The sequence below is a fragment of the Parasteatoda tepidariorum genome, chromosome 5, assembly GCF_982258835.1.
Source record: "Parasteatoda tepidariorum strain Cologne lab strain chromosome 5, Ptep-v5.0, whole genome shotgun sequence".
In the NCBI taxonomy this organism is placed as follows: Eukaryota; Metazoa; Arthropoda; class Arachnida; order Araneae; family Theridiidae; genus Parasteatoda; species Parasteatoda tepidariorum.
This window is the reverse complement of record NC_141759.1, coordinates 51,115,408-51,133,096: the sequence shown is the minus strand read 5'-3', so window position 1 is coordinate 51,133,096 and position 17,689 is coordinate 51,115,408. Positions and strand designations below refer to the sequence as shown.

At 29.7% G+C, this 17,689-nt stretch overlaps 1 long non-coding RNA gene across 1 annotated transcript in view; it reads right to left on the bottom strand.

Moving 5' to 3' along the window:
• The window catches only part of LOC147809334 (uncharacterized), a 109,570-nt gene that overhangs the window by 82,760 nt on the left and 9,121 nt on the right, over positions 1–17,689 (bottom strand). Inside the window, exon 2 of the long non-coding RNA XR_015433710.1 lies at positions 11,031–11,063. This is a non-coding gene — a long non-coding RNA (uncharacterized LOC147809334). The remainder of the gene's footprint in view (positions 1–11,030; positions 11,064–17,689) is intronic.

Genomic DNA, 17,689 nt, shown 5'->3' with positions numbered 1-17,689 from the left:
ACTTTCTTCAGAGTCTATAAAGAAAATAAAATTTTGTGTAAAAAAAAAAAATTAACAAATAATGGTGTATGAAGATAAACTTTACATTTTAGATTTTACTAACGCGAACTTTCATCAGTCTAAAATCTTTTTTTTTTAAATATACGTAATAACAGATTTCTAAAGACCAAATTTTAGTAAAAGTATCTGTTTTACGATATAAGAAAGTTATTGTATTTTGGTTTTATTAAAGCTATATTTCGACTTCTAAAATTCGAACATTTTTTAATCTAATTCTTAGAAGTTAGCAATGAGACTTTACAATTTCATTTAATACCTACGTGCTTAATCTGGCAAATGTTTATAATGGTTTAAATAATTTTTATAAATTAATTAAAATAATTTTTAGAAGTTTGCAATATTATTTTACGATTTCATTTAATGCTTACCTGCTTAATCTGGCAGATTCTTAAAACGGTTTAATTAATTTTCAGAAGTTTGCAATATTGTTTTATGATTTCATTTAATACCAACTTACTTAAAATGGTTAACAATTCGTTTTTATACAAATACATATTACGTCTCGTGCAAAAATATATTATATTTTGACTTATTTACTTATCTTAAGATCAAAAGTTTCATTTTGCTGTCTAAATAAGATACTATTTCATTTTTAGAACATTAAAAACAAATTTAATAAATAAACAGGAACTTATGTTGAAAAACAAGTTTTAGAACTCTAACAATAACCTCTTTTAACAATCAGCGTAAATATTTTATCTATGACTTAATTAAATAAAACAATGTTACTTAAACGAATATTGTTGATTCATTTTCTTCAATAACAAAATAAATAATAGGACGATAAAGAAAAACGCAAACTATTTTTGTTTTTCTAATTATAGGGAATTCAGAGTCAATTTCAAAGCATTATAATTAAATTTTGATCTTCGTAAATAAAATTAATGTATATGGTATTTCTTTTTTATCTAAATATGAATAAGATGAAATATAATTTAGTAACTTATTTTTATTGTAACAATTGCAATTTTGATTCCTTAAAAATAAGAAATGATTCCTTAAAAATAAGAGATTGAAATGAAATGTTTTAATGGATAATTCATGCTATTTTTTTTTTCATATGGCTTTAATAGTTCACATTATTAGATATTTGGTATTATCTCATCTCAGACAATAATATATTTCATATTTGTTGCAACCTTAATACGTTGAACCATATTATTATACTTCTTGAACACGATTAGATACTTAATATTATTCAACTTATACAGAAACGAGGTTCAATTTGACATTTAAAGGTTATAGAAATTTTCAACTGTTTTGTGGTTCAAGATATCAATATTACAGCTCATTATTGAACTTATTTTTCAGAGATTTCACTGAGAAATAAAAATATGGTCAAAACTACCGGGCTATGGCACAATTTACCGCGTGTCTGACTCTATGGAAACACCAAAACGCTCGGAAATTTTTTCCGAAACTCTTCAGTAATGACATTTTGCAAAATTAGCAATAAATATGCTTTTATCAGTGATAAAATTGGGTAAATAAGGTTGAATTTGGGAATTTTATCATGATACCTTAGACCATGGCATAAAAACCAGTTATTCTGTTAAATTTACTTTTCAGTTTTGTATTTTTTACAGCATATACAGTAATAAGATCTATAATTCTGAAAACTAGTATTTTTGGTAAACCTTTACCATAAGAACAGAAAAATTACCAAATGAATTGTTTAAATACCGTATATTTTGAATTTTATCATCAAAATTAAGTTTTTTTTTTTTTTACCAGGAATGTCATTACCATGCTGTTCGGTAATTTTAACCGATTTTCTTACTCCATACATAAAATTATTTTAAATTACAACTAGAGTTGTTTAAGTTAACTACTAGAGATCTACTTTTAGAGAGAGTTTAGCCTAAATGTTAAAAATTGTTTTTAAATCTGCTATTTGTAGATCCTTTTCCTAAAATCTTCGTTCTCGTTATCTTATTCTTTTCTCAAAAAAAGTGAAGTTTTTTAAAATTAAGCCTGATAAGAGATTGTATGGATTACTACACTTACACACAGTTGGTTAACACAAATTCAACAACAACGATAAAACTTTTTTAAAAAAAAGTAAGAAAATGAGTGGAAGTTTTTTTCTGCATTCGTTTCGTTGAATTTCAAATTAGTAATAGTTTACAAATATTTTTTAATAATAAAAGCACATTAAAATACGTTTTGGGACGCAGATTATAACTACAACACTATTACAAACAGTGCAAAATTTAAAATATCAGCGTTAGGTTTCGTCCTCTATTTCTCGCTCCCGTCATATTTCCGGGCTGGAGTGTTCAGTAGTAACGTGCCAATAAGAATAAAACTAATTCATTTCTTTTTCCCGGAAAACATTTTATTTCTCATTTTACACACCAGATGGCAGTATCAGGATATTTTTAAGATAATTGTACAAGATGTCAGCACTAATCAAATGCGTGTATTTGTGATATGCGAAAAAGGCACTTTTATGACCGTTTTCTTGAAAATTAACCGATCGTTATGGGATTAAAGTTTAGTAAAGCTTCATGGACTAGGGTTTACAACTGTGGTGATTAGGGCATCCTACTACGAATCCAGAGATTCTTGGTTCGAATCCTGAGACTGCCAAAGAACATCTCTCTCATACGTCTTTCCCACAAGCTATGCATTTTGTTCAAAAATGAGCATATGATGTTTCAAAACTTATGTTTCAATTTAAAACAGACTTACATTTTTGAGGTTTCAAAATTCGACAATTATTTGTTTCAAAGCTATTTTAATACATTTTTGCTCGATTTTAAGGCACCCTTCGTTACAGTGTAGGAATCATTTTTTTTTAAATTTATTATTATTTATTCATTTTGTTAATTTTAGCTACGAAAGAAACACTTCGTTTTTCGTACAGTTTTAGCTATCTTAAAAATATCTTTTATAAGGAACTATTCTTTTTTCAAAAAAAAAAGTAATAAATGCTTATAAATTTGATACAAAGTTTAACATAAATATTTAGAACGAACAAGTGGATCAAAAAATAAATAATAATAAATTCAAATTTATTTTGTAATGACGAAATTATAGATATTTTTCGATATGATATTTGCAAAGATCTTAACTTTAGTATACGAAGTAATTGACGAAATAGGCATACCTCTATTTAAAATATCCATCAAAATCAGTTAGAAAAATCGATAAGAAAAAATACTATGTCATTAAGCAATTGTCCGACATAATAAAACAAACCAACCTATAATTTCGAGAAAAAACACAGCCTGGTAGAACAATTAAATTTCGTTTCTGTGTCTTTATTTATTCTTATTTATTTTTTGTAGGTTTGTTAATAACCGCATAATAATGATTAATATTTTACAGTATGCATTTAATTGTGATTGAGAGTAGTATTTGATTTTCATTACATCTTCTGATTTGTTATTAGCGTAGTATAGGCCGTATTTATCACATTCGCCTACTTTATTTTCTAACACCCACTGATTTCTGGAAGAGTTTAATTGCTTTTTTATTGCTTTCCCTTCTCTTCTTCTATCTTTATAGCATCCGCTATTTCGATTTTCGAAGAAAAAATAACTAAACTTTCGTTTTTAGATTGCTTGTCGGCTCGATAAAATATAATTCTCTGTTTAGGCAAGAAGTCACCAATGCTTTTTAAAAATTTAGGCGAAATGGTCTGATGATGATTCAACTGAAGTGTGTTATCTATAACCTCCTAATTACATGTTACTTTTTACAACAAAAAAAGATTTATTTTTCTTAGATTTCATGATAGAATACAGGTTTGAGTATACAATTTAATCCTTGGGATAGGCAAGTTTTTTTTTCTTTCTTTTTTTCAATTTGCAATGAGCTGCACAATCGGTCTTGCCGATGAGCAGACCTAGTGCGTTCTCCAGAGGTGGTATCCACTCTTTCAGGACCACCACAATGGATGAGATACCGTTGGTCATGTTAATTTGGACGTCTAGTTTCTGCCTCACTAGATGGCAGCACCGAGACTCTATTTGGAAGCTAAAGTGCACTAGGAATTTAATTTTTTCCGGATATGCCAAGAGCCAATAAGGCACTCCAGGGATCTTTTACATACCGCATAATCATACGACGTGGCCGCTGAGAATTTTCTGCATCCATCCCGAAAATCCAGTGTCTTGGCCGGGGATCGAACCCGCAGATTTGGGCTCAGAAGGCCGACGACAAACCAACTGCGCCACCATGGGCAAGGTTGACTCATCCTTTCATACCTTCAGTGGGTCAATTAAATGAGTACCACGCATACTTGGGAGCTAAACACTTAGGGTTCCGCGTTGGGCTGACCAATCAACCGGAACATCTGCTCTTGCCGAAGACTGTTCAAATTTGTCAAAAACTTAATATAGTCCCGATTTGAACCATTTAACCTTAAACCGGATTTACTATACTAAATATAAAGCACACATTATACCACAAAAACTGACAATACTATATTAAATTAAATAAGTAATGCCCAGAAACTAAAACGGTCAGATATTACTTGATAGAGAACTTCTTACTCTTCAAAAATATACAAAATTGAAATAACAGTCGACGCGTTTTAAGCGCACCAAAAATAGGCGCCCTTTTTCAAGACTTTTCAGATGTGAATATAACGAAACAAAAATGATTTTTAAAAAAAACGTTAAGTTGCCAACGACAAATGGAAAAATAAAGGTAAGAAACAAAAGCTGGAAAAAACCACAGAAAAATCCCAGCAATGGCTGGTCAATACTAATCCCACGCCCGGCTCTCAAAAACAATGGAGCTGAAGTAAAATAGTGGTAGACGGATCATGGGTTAGAGATCCCTTGCCGTCAGGCTAACCGTGGGAGGTGTGCGTGGTTTTCCTCTTCATGTAATGCAAAGGCAGGTTAGTTCCATCAAAAATTTCTCAGCGAAAACAAATTTCTCCCAATACTTGATCTAAAAATTCCCTTGTCGTCTGGGTTGGATTAAAAATTCCAATTCTACAAAGTTGAACACTGGCAGTCATAAACTCAAAATTGGGTATGCTTTTCAACGACGGTTACAAAATATAAAGTAATTAAATTCCAATTCAAATTTTCTATAAATTTTTCGAATAATTCTTAAATTGGTATAATCGCAAAATCAATAATTATGTATGCATGCTAAAAAACACGAAACTACAATTTTATATTTCAAACGTCATTTAAGTATCATATAACAAAGCAAACAAAGATAATGTCAACTATTAACGACAAAAACAGTACAATGACGTCAACATGAGGGAATAAAAGAACAAAATTTGACCATCCTTTCTTTCTAGAACGGGAGAAAAAAAAAACTTTAAAAACCAGCTGACAGAACAACGCCTGAATGTAGTATCTGTTCAATGTAAAAATAAGTTTTTCAAACTAAGACAGGAAGTTCAGTTTATACAATGCACAGTTAATACCCATTTTAAGTTCGTAAACATTTTCTCACAATGATGTCTTGCTTACGTACGAAGATTAAATTGAATAAGATCATAAAAAGCTTTTCTTACTTGCTTTAAAGCGTTAGGCTTAAACCTCGAGTAAGACCTCTATTATTCGAACTAAATCAGTCCAAATCAGGCATTTGGTAAAATGAAATCGTATTAAAATCGATGTTCGTTCTTTTATCAACTGTTTATCGTCAAAGAATCACCATTATTTATTAGACACCAATATTAATAGTTATAATTCATTAGACTAGGTAACATTAAATTGATGTTATTCAAATAAATTATTATCATTTTATTTATATTTCCGTATTTTCATTATATACTCTGTCTTTAAAAGAAAAAAAAGAAATACTACGTACTTATTTAACAATTACAAAATTTTTAATTCTTTCTAATATTTCTTCATTATTATTTTCATCTACTACTAAACAGAAATGTTTTAAGCACATGAAAATATTTCATTTCACAACTGGGCAAGTTCTATTTCTGTAGAATATTTTTTTAGTCTGTTAATTTTATTATAACTGTAAGCTTTTACTTATTTTTATCTGTAGTAATAAGAGTAAAACCTTTTAATTATCATTTTTATTTATCACTTAACTAAAAGTTTTTAAATATTTTAAAATCATTTTATTTTGTATTTATGTAACTTCAATTCCTGAGTAGTGCTTGGATCTTTTTTTATTTGTATCTTTTTAACGATTGTTAGATTCTAGGCTTCATATGTGTCGACTTAGATCTCAAATTTCTTAATTGGTATTCTTATTTTTTCCTAAACAGCAAAAGTTATTTTAGATAAATATGAAATAAAAAAATAATAAATTTAATATTTTTAAAAAGAAAATCTAACACACATCGTAAAAACCCTGCAAATAAATAGTTTGTACGGTCTTTAAAAAAAAACTTAAAAACCGATAGAAAAATAAGCAAAATCATTCATTTTATTTCATTTGTCACTATCATAATTTTTTAATAACTCCAAATCAAATAAATATCTCTAACGAATTTTTCATGGCAAAAAAACTTTCTTTTTCAGAACAAAATTTTCAGAAGTTTTCGTTTTTTCAAGGTCGTTAACAAACCTTATAAAATTAAATGTTAGATTTTTAAATTAAAAGTTTTGTAAATATTTGTTTTAGTTCACCTTGCCAAATCTACAAATATTCTAAAATGATAATTCTATGAAAAAAATTCCAATTTCGATTTCGTTAAGTAAATATTTTCTGTGATCGAAAAATAAAATTTTTCTACGAAATTAGAGATAGCGAAAATATTTTAAAAAGATAGCCATTGAAGTTATTTCTAAATGAAATGCTTATGAAATATTACACGAGGCATTTACTTTTTTTTAAACTAACTCTTACCAGATTTTTGAAAGTCTAGTGTTTGTTTTTAAGTCTCATTGAGCATTTAAAAAAAACGAAATAATTAAATTAAAAAAAAAAACAACTCATTATTGTTTACTTTCCTAGTAAGATTTCAATTTTTTATACGTATAATATTTTTTTAATATTATTTATTTAATTTTTGCAAAACAATTGATGATTTATATTAAGTCTGCTCAGTATTATTTTTAGGTACATACAATAAGCAAAATCATCACTTATTCTGAAAGACAAGGGTTAAGTGGACATTTAAAAAATTCTCAGGAGTTTTTTAGGACAAAATTATTATTAAGGCTATCTTGTTTATTTATTTCTGCATTTATTTGGAGAAAATTTTAGTAACTTTAATAGAAAGACAATTATATGATTCTCAATCAGGGAATAAAATGTTTCTATATATTGTACTGTTATGTTGTGAAAATTCTGTAAACTTGAGAAAAACTTGAGTCTGAAAACTAAAGAAAAGCTTAATGTAAAAATTGTCCTATATAGGACAAGTGTGGTATAAAACTGCATTTATCTAAATCCTAAGACTCTTGAAAAACCTTTTTCTAGAATTTTTATATTATTCTATTATTCAATATAGCAAAAAAAAAAAAAAAAAAAAAAAAAAAAAAAAATTTGCCATTTTGCATTAGTTTTAAATTTTTCTAAAACTCTTGAAATGATAAAAAAAAGTTTCTACCCAGAATTTTGTTAAAATTTTTTTAGTTGATTTCACTTTATTTAATACTTTTACATAAAAAACATTATTTAAAAAAAAAAATTAATTTTTTTTAGTGCGAGTACTCAGAAAACGACGAAAAACTTATTATATCAAAGTAAGTTTTAACCCTAAGATGCACAATTTTTATTACACATGTTTCCAATACTTTTTCATTATTTTGCATTAATTTAGGTAAAAACAAAGCAAAAAATATTATAATTAGCATTTAAATAATTTACCCTTAGAAAATAGAACCTGAAAATGTATTTCTGCGTTAAAGGGGAAATAATTCTAACACGGCTCACTTCCAAATTTCTGAATATAAATGAGAAAAAAAAAGATTCGCAAACTACTTATTTTGGTTTTTATATTTTAGTACAAATATAATTCTAATAATCTAACAGATTTTTTAGTAACTATTAGACTGTTTTTGTATAATTAAGAAATACCAAAATATATTTTTGCTTATAATTAAAGCTTCAGAAAAAATATATAAAAAAAACACTGGTATCTCATCTGCATGAAAGGGCTAAACGTTTATATATACATAATAATAAATAAACTCTTATCCAGAATTCTCGAAAAAACTCCTACCTACTATATCTTAACTCATTTCATTTAATATATTATTTTTAAATGAAACAAGACATTTCAATATAATATTTGAATCACATATTGCCGTGAAAGTACGATTTTTAAAAGACCAACTTGATTTAGGTTCTCAACTTGAAACTTATTTCGGCATATTTCCCGCTAAAAATGGGAAAGCAAAATTTTCTTATACTTTCCCATTAAGAAACAACAACTTCAAAGATGCATTATCCCAAAGATTTAAAACCATCGGGTACTAAAGCACGGAAGTACAGGAACAATCTTCCGCATTTATGCACCCCTACAACTCATTTATCTTTGAAATCACCACATCCTTATATAAGCCATAAGTGAATGAATACACGCTAGGAGACTTTTTGGATTTTGACTTTAGCACCTATTCCTGAGGGAGAACCAAACAGCATTTTCCCATCTGCCTGTATGATTGATGAACATTAATAAGAGTGTACCTCGTTTGTTCACGACTCTGTTAATGGGTTTGTTGCTGAAGCGGTTAGCTTGTGGCTCTCATGGTGAAGAAAAGTGATTGAGGAAGAAGGTGGACTGGGAAGACGTGCCGGCACGAAGTCATGGACCATCCCTTATTCGGCACAAGAGGAAGTAATTAATTTAAAATGTCGTCCTGGTGATTTGGTCATTGATATGCAAGGGCTCTGCAGTTCTGAATGGCTTTATTGGAAACGTTGGCGTTACTGGCGACACTTGGAGCATTTCAGATATGATTGCTCTGGTACTTATTGCGCAAAATCATGGAGAATTATTCTAATAAGATGATGTTGGAATTGTTGGTTTCGTAAAGAGCTGGTTTTAGAATTATATATGTACAAAAGAGAATCAACAATATCCCATCTAACAATATTCTAATAAGATGCTGTTGGAATTGTTGGTTTTGTAAAGAGCTGGTTTTTAGAATTATGTATGTACAAAAGAGAATCAACAATATCCCTGTAACAATATTCTATGCTGTTGGAATTGTTGGTTTCGTGAAAGCTGATTTTTAGAATTATGTATGTGCAAAAGAGAATCAACAATGCCCCTGTAACAATATTCTAATAAGATGCTGTTGGAATTCTTGGTTTTGTAAGGAACTGATATTTAAAATTATGTATGTACAGAAAATAATCAACAATACTCCTGTAACAATATTCTAATAAGATGCTATTGGAATTGTTGGTTTGATTTTGTGAAGTGCTAATTTTTAGAATTATGTATTTACAAAAAAAATCAACAATATCCCTATAACAATATTCTAATAAGATGCTGTTGGAATTGTTGCTTTTTAAAGTGCTGATTTTTAGAATTATGTATGTACAAAAGAGAATCAACAATGCCCCTGTAACAATATTCTAATAAGATGCTGTTGGAATTGTTGGTTTTGTAAAGAGCTGATTTTTAGAATTATGAATGTACAAAAGAGAATCAACAATACCCTTGTAACAATATTCTAATAAGATGCTGTTGGATCTGTTGGTTTAGTAAAAAGCTAATTTTCAGGATTATGTATTTACAAAAAAGAATCAACAATACCCCTTAACAATATTCCAATAAGATGTTGTAATTGTTGGTTTTTTTAAAGTACTGACTTTCAGAATTCACAAAAAAGAATCAACAATATCCCATCTAACAATATTCTAATAAGATGCTGTTGAAATTGTTGGTTTCGTAAACAGCTCATTCTTAGAATTATGTATGCTCAAAAAAGAATCAACAATTCCCCTTAACAATATTCTAATAAGATGATGTAATTGTTGGCTTTGTAAAGAGCTGGTTTTTAGAATTATGTGTACGTTTTTACAGTTTTTATTCGTACAGTTTTTAAAGTGTACGAACATGACTATTACCTGTTAACAAACATAGAACTACTATGTAAGACTACATTGGAACATATTCTTAACTGAATAAATCATTCATTAATTATCAGGACATTATACATTAAACTGATAAGGTAAGGAACAACATCTATGAAATATAACGGGCATATTTATGGTGTTATTTTTCCCAGAAATATACATACATAATTACATTAAACTGCCTCAAATTAAATCTGGAGTTCTTAGATATGCAATTGTTCTTTTCAGTTTATGCATTAAGTGTGCACGCTCAGTTCTGAATGATAAGGATTCATGCATTGTTCTGCCATCGCTTTGAATAGAATTCAGATCTGATTGGTAGATTTCCTCATTGTCTTTAAATAAATTGTTTGAATTAAAATTTCTCTGGCTTTATGAAAATTGAATAGAATGCGCACAGATGCATCAAAGAAAAAGATGCACATTCAATCTTGAGAAAAAAGATCTGCATAAGGACTAGATTAATAATACTAAATGAACATCCAAAGTTTATAAAATACATTGCTATTTATCAGATAAAAAAAATCACTCGTGAAATTCCTTGTCTCAAAATGTGCTTTACTAAAGCCTTTTCGTTGTCACGACATGCATTTCAAAACACAAAAACGCTCACCTCTTCTTTGTTATATAATTCATTTCAAACTCAAAATGCTATTCAATGTCGCAAAATTCAAAGCACCAAAATTCTTTCTGTTGTCACGAAATGCATTTAAAAACATCCATTGTTTTTCGACGTAAAATTTGCATTTCACTATCATTAAATGCATTTTTAAAAAGTTACAGAATTAAATACTTTTTTGTAAAAGTTTTTAGCATGTTCTGTGCTTCAGCTTTACAAACACTTAAACTTTACAAAAAAAATTTTTGGCACAAATATTAGCATATTTTTTTAATACCACATTTTACTGTCTTGAAAACGAAGCAAGTACAGTAAATATATCAACAAGGAAATTTAAAGAAAAAAAATAATAAATATTTGTACATACCACAACTATTTTGGATTATCTGCACGAAATTATCTGAAAATAAAAAATTTAAAGTTACTGAAAATTATCTCAGTTTTTCAACTGTGATTTTCGATTTCTGAATCTGTGAAAGAAAAACTGTTCGTACACCGAAGTCAAAGAAGGGTTTCAAACAGTAATTTAGCCAATGAGCGAGAAAAGTTACAAAAGATATTCTTTTATTTATAAAATAATACCAATAAAATATTTTCCATAAAAAAAAATCCTCAAAACTTTTACTTGCTGCATTATAAAAAAAATTGCAGAGCTTATCTAATTTAACGTAAATGCCATTGCTCTTCGAATTTAGAAAAATAATTTTGATTTATCAAGCATTTTAAATTTCTGTACGTATCTTCATAATATTTTTGCCAGGATTTATATTTTAAAATTAAACAAAAAGTAAATATAGAAAATTACAGAATTTTGGTACTTATTACAAAATTACGATTGAGCAACGGCTGCAAAATACAAACGTTTAAATTATAAAATTAGTGATAAAATTTTATCGTGGCTCTTTCATATTTGCTTCATAGACTTCTGCTCTTTAATAGGGTTTTAAAATTTTAAGTAGTTTTATTGCATTTGCACAGTTTTGAATACGATTGCAACATTTTGAAAATTTAAATCGATCTGCACGTGTTTCTGAATTAGTTAAATAAGATTATATGCATGAGCTTATAGAAGAAAGTCTTTTTAATTTGAAGAATCTTACGATAAAGCTTTTGCAAAACGGAAGACGTAGTTCGTATTTAGTGTATGGGTAACTTATTTTCGGTAGAAATATTTCTGAGTGGCCTGTTTCTTACAAAATGTTCCTTTTGGCTTAATTGTGGAGAATAATTGAAGATGTTAGTGGAATAGCACGTTAAGTGATATCTTCTGAAGTTAAGAAAACATGTTTTACAAAGAGGGCGCAAAAAGTATCTCTCGCCAATTTGGCTGAATTTTAATTTACCCATAGTGCTTTAGGTTTACAGAATCTGTATGAAATTTATTTTGTCAAAATAATTTAATTATTTTATATTTATGAATAATCAGAAACTATACTTTTCGTTTTGAAGCACCCTTCTGCTAATTTGGTTAATTGACTACAAGAAAAAAAATAAAATGATTCTATTAAGTTTATTCGTTGTCGTGCATTTGGCGAACTTTCTGCTTTCCTTTGCAATTTTTTCGCCAATACAATTTCAATAATTTATATCTCTATAACTAAAGCGAAATAGAGATAAGTTCTTATTGTGTGTATTATTTTTTAACCAAAAAATATTAACAACAGAAATTTTTTTTAACTTGATTTGCGAGTGACACTTTAAATCTTATCTTCTCAAGACAATCAAACAGGTTTTGATTCTTTCAGTTCATTTACTTTTGTAGTTCGAAAAATTTCGATCGTGTCGTAGGCTAATTGGAAAAACCGCCGCTTTGGATAAAGCCGATGTCATTTTACAAAGCGCCTACATCTAAGTTCATTGTAACTTTTGGCTAATTGGAAAATTCGGATCTTTGCAAGCTACTGACATCATTTGTTATGTTTATTACAGTGAGCCTTGCACAGTAAAAAAATGAACACTCAAATTTCACGAAACTTTCTCCGTTTTTAAAAGAATCATTTTCTGGCATAGGCTCTGAGCGAACATTCCGTCAAAGTGACGAAATTACTATGATCGCTGCCTCGAGTGAGCAAATTTCGTCAAAATTAAAGAAATATTTCGTTATTCAAATTTTTTTTTTCAAAAGAAAAATACCATACGACACTCATAATGCCTAATGATAGAAAGCCCGTGATCGTCCTAGTATGAGGTCAACCCCTTGACCATCATTACGAGCCGGTGGGATTATTTCGTCATTCTAGTTTCGATAGTCTAGTCTTCATTCGAATTAAAAATCTCCCACAATGCACTGCGATGAGATTCCGAGTTGAAGAAACACTTTCGTCATATATTTGAGAATTCGCATTTCGTCACAATTCGTGATTTCGTGTCGAAAAGATTTAAAGAAAAACAGTTCAAGGATTGCAGCATCGTCAAAAGTGAGAGTTTTATATCTAAGAGAGGGCAGTAAAATTGCCGTTGCAATTTCTAAAGAGCCAAATTTCCCAATTAACCTACGACAAATATTTGATTAATTTATTGATTTATTGAATTATTGAAATTACATACATTTGCTGACTTGTGTGCTCAATATAGGCTTATAAGTCATTGTCAAGTAGAAAATACAGATAGAACAATTCAGAGAAAGACATCACAAAGAATACATCCAGGGTTACGGCGGGATTCGAACCCGCTACCTTGAGCGTTTGGACCGGCAGAGCGTTACAGAGCGTTTGGACCGGCGATACCGCTCGGCCAGGGAGGCCTCACAAATATTTGAGAGACGTGGTGGCTCAGGGGATAGAGCGTTTGCCTCCCAATGAGGTGAACTGGTTTCGAATCCCAGTCATGGCTGGTCGATACGAATTCCCATGTAACGCAAACGCGGGTTAGTTCCATCAAAAAATCCTCCAGGAAGGCAAATTTCTCCCAATACTTGATCCAGGAGTTTCCTTGTTTTCTGGATTGGGTTTAAAATCACATGGCAACGGAGTTGAACATTGGTAGTGTCGTAAACTCAAAATTGGTTCAGCAGTTCAACGACGGTTATTAAAAAAAATATGTTAGGAATACATGAAAGTAAGTCATTAAGGAACTTGTAATGAACTGGAAGGAAAGGACTAGTTTTGATAAAATCCAATCTATAAATAACAAATACGTATTTTTAAATCGTCATTAATTCCATGTCATTTTTCGTATTTTTCTAAATGTTAGTTTAATTGTTTATGTATCGGGTTTTTCCCTTAATATTGAAAAACGGTCGTCGCCACTGTTGCAGTTTTGGATGAAAATTTACATTACATTTTGTTTTGCTGCGTAAAAACGATAGAACTTAGGAACTTAAAATCATGAGGTTGTGTGGAAAAATTTATACAGAGAGTACAATGGATATAAAAAAAAAATTTATTTACTGTTAAATTTGTACTAAAAAATACCATGCGGTCTACCCTGCCACTAGTAAGAATGCTACTAAAGAGCTGAAATTTGAGGTGCTGAAAGAACCATTTTCATTTTAAGTTTTTTTCTGAAATTCCAGCACGTTCGAAAGTTTTTTTCAATTAAGTGCTTTTTAGCGAATTATTTCTCATTTTTTTAGTTTAAATAATTTTATTTATTAATGTAGAAAATTGTATGTATCTCTCTCGAGGCCTTTATTTTGCATGTTTGCGTTTGAGTTGGTCTAAAAAATGACAAAAAATAGTAATAAGAGAAATAGATTAGTTTATTTTCGGTCTAGCATCTCAACATTTATATTGAATTTTTTAATTTCAGATTTGAAAAAACTGTTTCATATTTAAATTGATGTAATTACTAAAGTTTATCGTAATGTATACCGACAATTGTTTCTCCTTTATTTCTACTTATTGTGTCTGATCTGATTTTTTAAGTTTAATTTCTTCCCCAAGTATAGATTAATATTTTTCAAATCTGGGTAATCATTTTATTATTATTCAAATATGAACAAAATATGTTTATAGAGAATTATAATAATTATATATTTCATTTATAAAATTGTACTTAAATTTAAAAAAAAAAAGAAAAAAACAATCATAAATGAGAAGTGCCAAACGGAAAGGGAGTGGAGCCTCCTTAAAAAAAAAGTTTTTTTTTGTTTTTTTTTGTTAAGAACATTCTTATGTTGATAGTATAAAAATTAAGAGGCATTAAATATCATTGGCGTCAATATTACTTTTGGTCTATGTAGAGCTTTAAAGATTCATTTATCAATTTTATCTATTTATAACTCTCTATTCTCCGTACGTAACGCAGAAGAAAATGTTTTATAAAGTTAAAAATCATAAAGTCAAAACCTTATATGTTAAAGAAATAGAATCATGTTTATATATTTTAACTTTAAAATTCGTCTACGACAATCAAAAATAAAAATTTTAAAAAATTGTAATACCCGTTATAAATGATAAATTAGAAACGAGAAAAATATTTTTCTTTTAAAAAATAAAGAAGCCGCTTCTCAGTTTTTTGTGAAAAAAATTTCATAAATATTTTAAGGAAAGGATAATAAATTCTAGAACTTTTCCTTGTTGTATCATGTTTTCAGCTTTATCATTTTTTAAACATACGGATATAAAAAAAAGCTTTCATCTTTGCTTACTATGTTTATTTTTCAAGAATAATGATATTGTTCAAAATTTTGTAAATATATCTAGAACTTGGGATTAGTTATGCTGTTGTCCTTGGAGCATTTATAAAATATCATTTACATCCATAAATATTTGTAAAACCACTTACCATTTTTTACCATCGCTGATACTGTAGGAATGCGAACCGTCTAGCAATTTAGATAAATTTAAAAAATTTTATTAATAGTTAATTTTTTTTATTTAACGAAACTAAACTTTATCGAATTAATCTATTTAATAAAAAAAAACATGCTTATATGCTGAGTAGCTCGAATGTGCTAGTCTTTATTTCCCTTCAATGGCGTTGTAATTTCGAATGAAACTCAGAAGACAAAAATCTTCCGGGTCAAACGTTTGAGACGAGCTCACCTTCTTGGCAAGCTTTTTCAATTCATTTCCATTGATCCTACTAAGCAGGACTAAGCATCCTACTAAGCTGGCAGAAAATATTGATTTCAATAAATATTTTATTTCATAACTGTCGTTGAACAGCTGACCCAAATTTGAGTTTACAACTACCAATGTTCAACTCCATAGCCTTGTAATTTTGAACCCAAACCAGAAGACAAAGAAACTCCAGGATCAAGTATTGGGAGGAATTTGCCTTTGGGGAGGACTTTCTGATGGCACTATCTCACATTTGCATTACATGAAGAGGGAAACCACGAAAACTACCCATGATTAACCTGACTGGAAGTGGACTCTAATCCATGATATCTACCACTAAATCCGTCTACCACTGAGGATATTTTACATCAGCACTGGGGCTGGTGCGAGCCGGGTGCGGAATTCTTATCAACCAGCCATCGTTAAGATTCGAACCCAGATCACCTCAATATAAGGCGAACTCTCTATCCCCTGACCACCAAGGATCGTCAAAAATTAATTTTTTAATTTTATTTTATTACCGTCGTTGAACAGCCGATCCAATTTTAGGTCCCAATTTTGTGTTAATTAAAATTCTGTTAGACTTCGACTTTGACTAATAGAAATTAGGTCCTATAAATAAAAAGAGGAAGTGGCTCAAGGGATAGAGCACTCGCTTTCTAATGAGGTGACTCTGGTTCAAATCCCAGCGACGGTTGGTTGATACAAATTCCGCACCCGACTCGCACGGACCACAATGCAGGCGTAAACTATCCACAGTGGTGGACGGATAATGGATTAGAGTTTTCCTGCCGTTAGGCTAGCCGTGAAAGGTTTTCGTGGTCTTCCTCTTTACGTAACGCAAATGCGGGTTAGTTCCATCAAAAAAGTACTCAATGAAGGCAAATATCTCCCAATACTTGATCCAGGAGTTCCCTCTGCTTCTGGATGGGGTTCAAAATTACGAGTTGCTAGACATTGGTAGTCGTAAACTCAAATATTGGGTTGACTTCACAACGACGATTATAAAATAAAATAAAGTAATATATGGGTTAAAAGAAGAAACGAATCTCATGAAAATTATTTAGAAAATATTTTTGATTAGAATTTGAGAAAAAATATTACTCGTATGACTAGTGTAACAATTGTTAATAACAATTATTTCAGCAATTACAATCGTTGTAAAATTATACCATACTTCTAAATCTATTTATAGCATTTTATCTATCACATTTGATCGTTCTTAAGGCTATATTCATAAGAACAATTAAAAGAGTGCATAAATTACAAAAAACAAATTTAGTTAATCCCGACCAAAAACCGATTGAAAAGACAAAACAATTCTTCGTATTTTATTTGTAATAGTTTCCTAGTTTCAGAAAATTCTCTGAAATATATACTTTCCACACGATGCTTAAAGGCCGGGCTAGTCTGGTTGGTAGGGCACTGGGCCCATGTCCAAGAGTTCAAGGGTTCGATCCCAGCCAGCCGAAGACTCCCCGTGCAGTAAATGGTGACTGATGCGCATTAAATCTGTCGAGTCGCAAAGTTCTCCATGTTCCCATAACAAATCCATACCTCTGGGGGTACTAATGCAAGAGTTTCCTTGTCTTCTGGATTGGTTTCAAAATTACAAGACTACAGAGTTGAACATTAGTAGTCGTAAACCCAAAACAAATGGGTCAGCTGTTCAACGACGGATTTTTAAAAAAACGATGTTTATAAATGTGTGAGTATGAGATATTAATAATTATCTCTTTTCTTATAATATTTCCCCATTTCAATATTTTGAATACATATATTTTCTTATTTAATTTTCAACCATGTTGTAATACGAAATATAATCTTAAATGATACACCATTAACACCCAAACATATGTAAAAATATTGAAAGATATCATTTGAAATTAATAATTATATATTAAAAGTAATAATATTCTCCGAAAATTCCTCAAAATATTTAATAGACTCTAAGTCGAATAAAGGCTCGGTGGCTCAGAAGTAGTGCGCTCCCATGCCACCGATCCTGGGTTCTAACCTC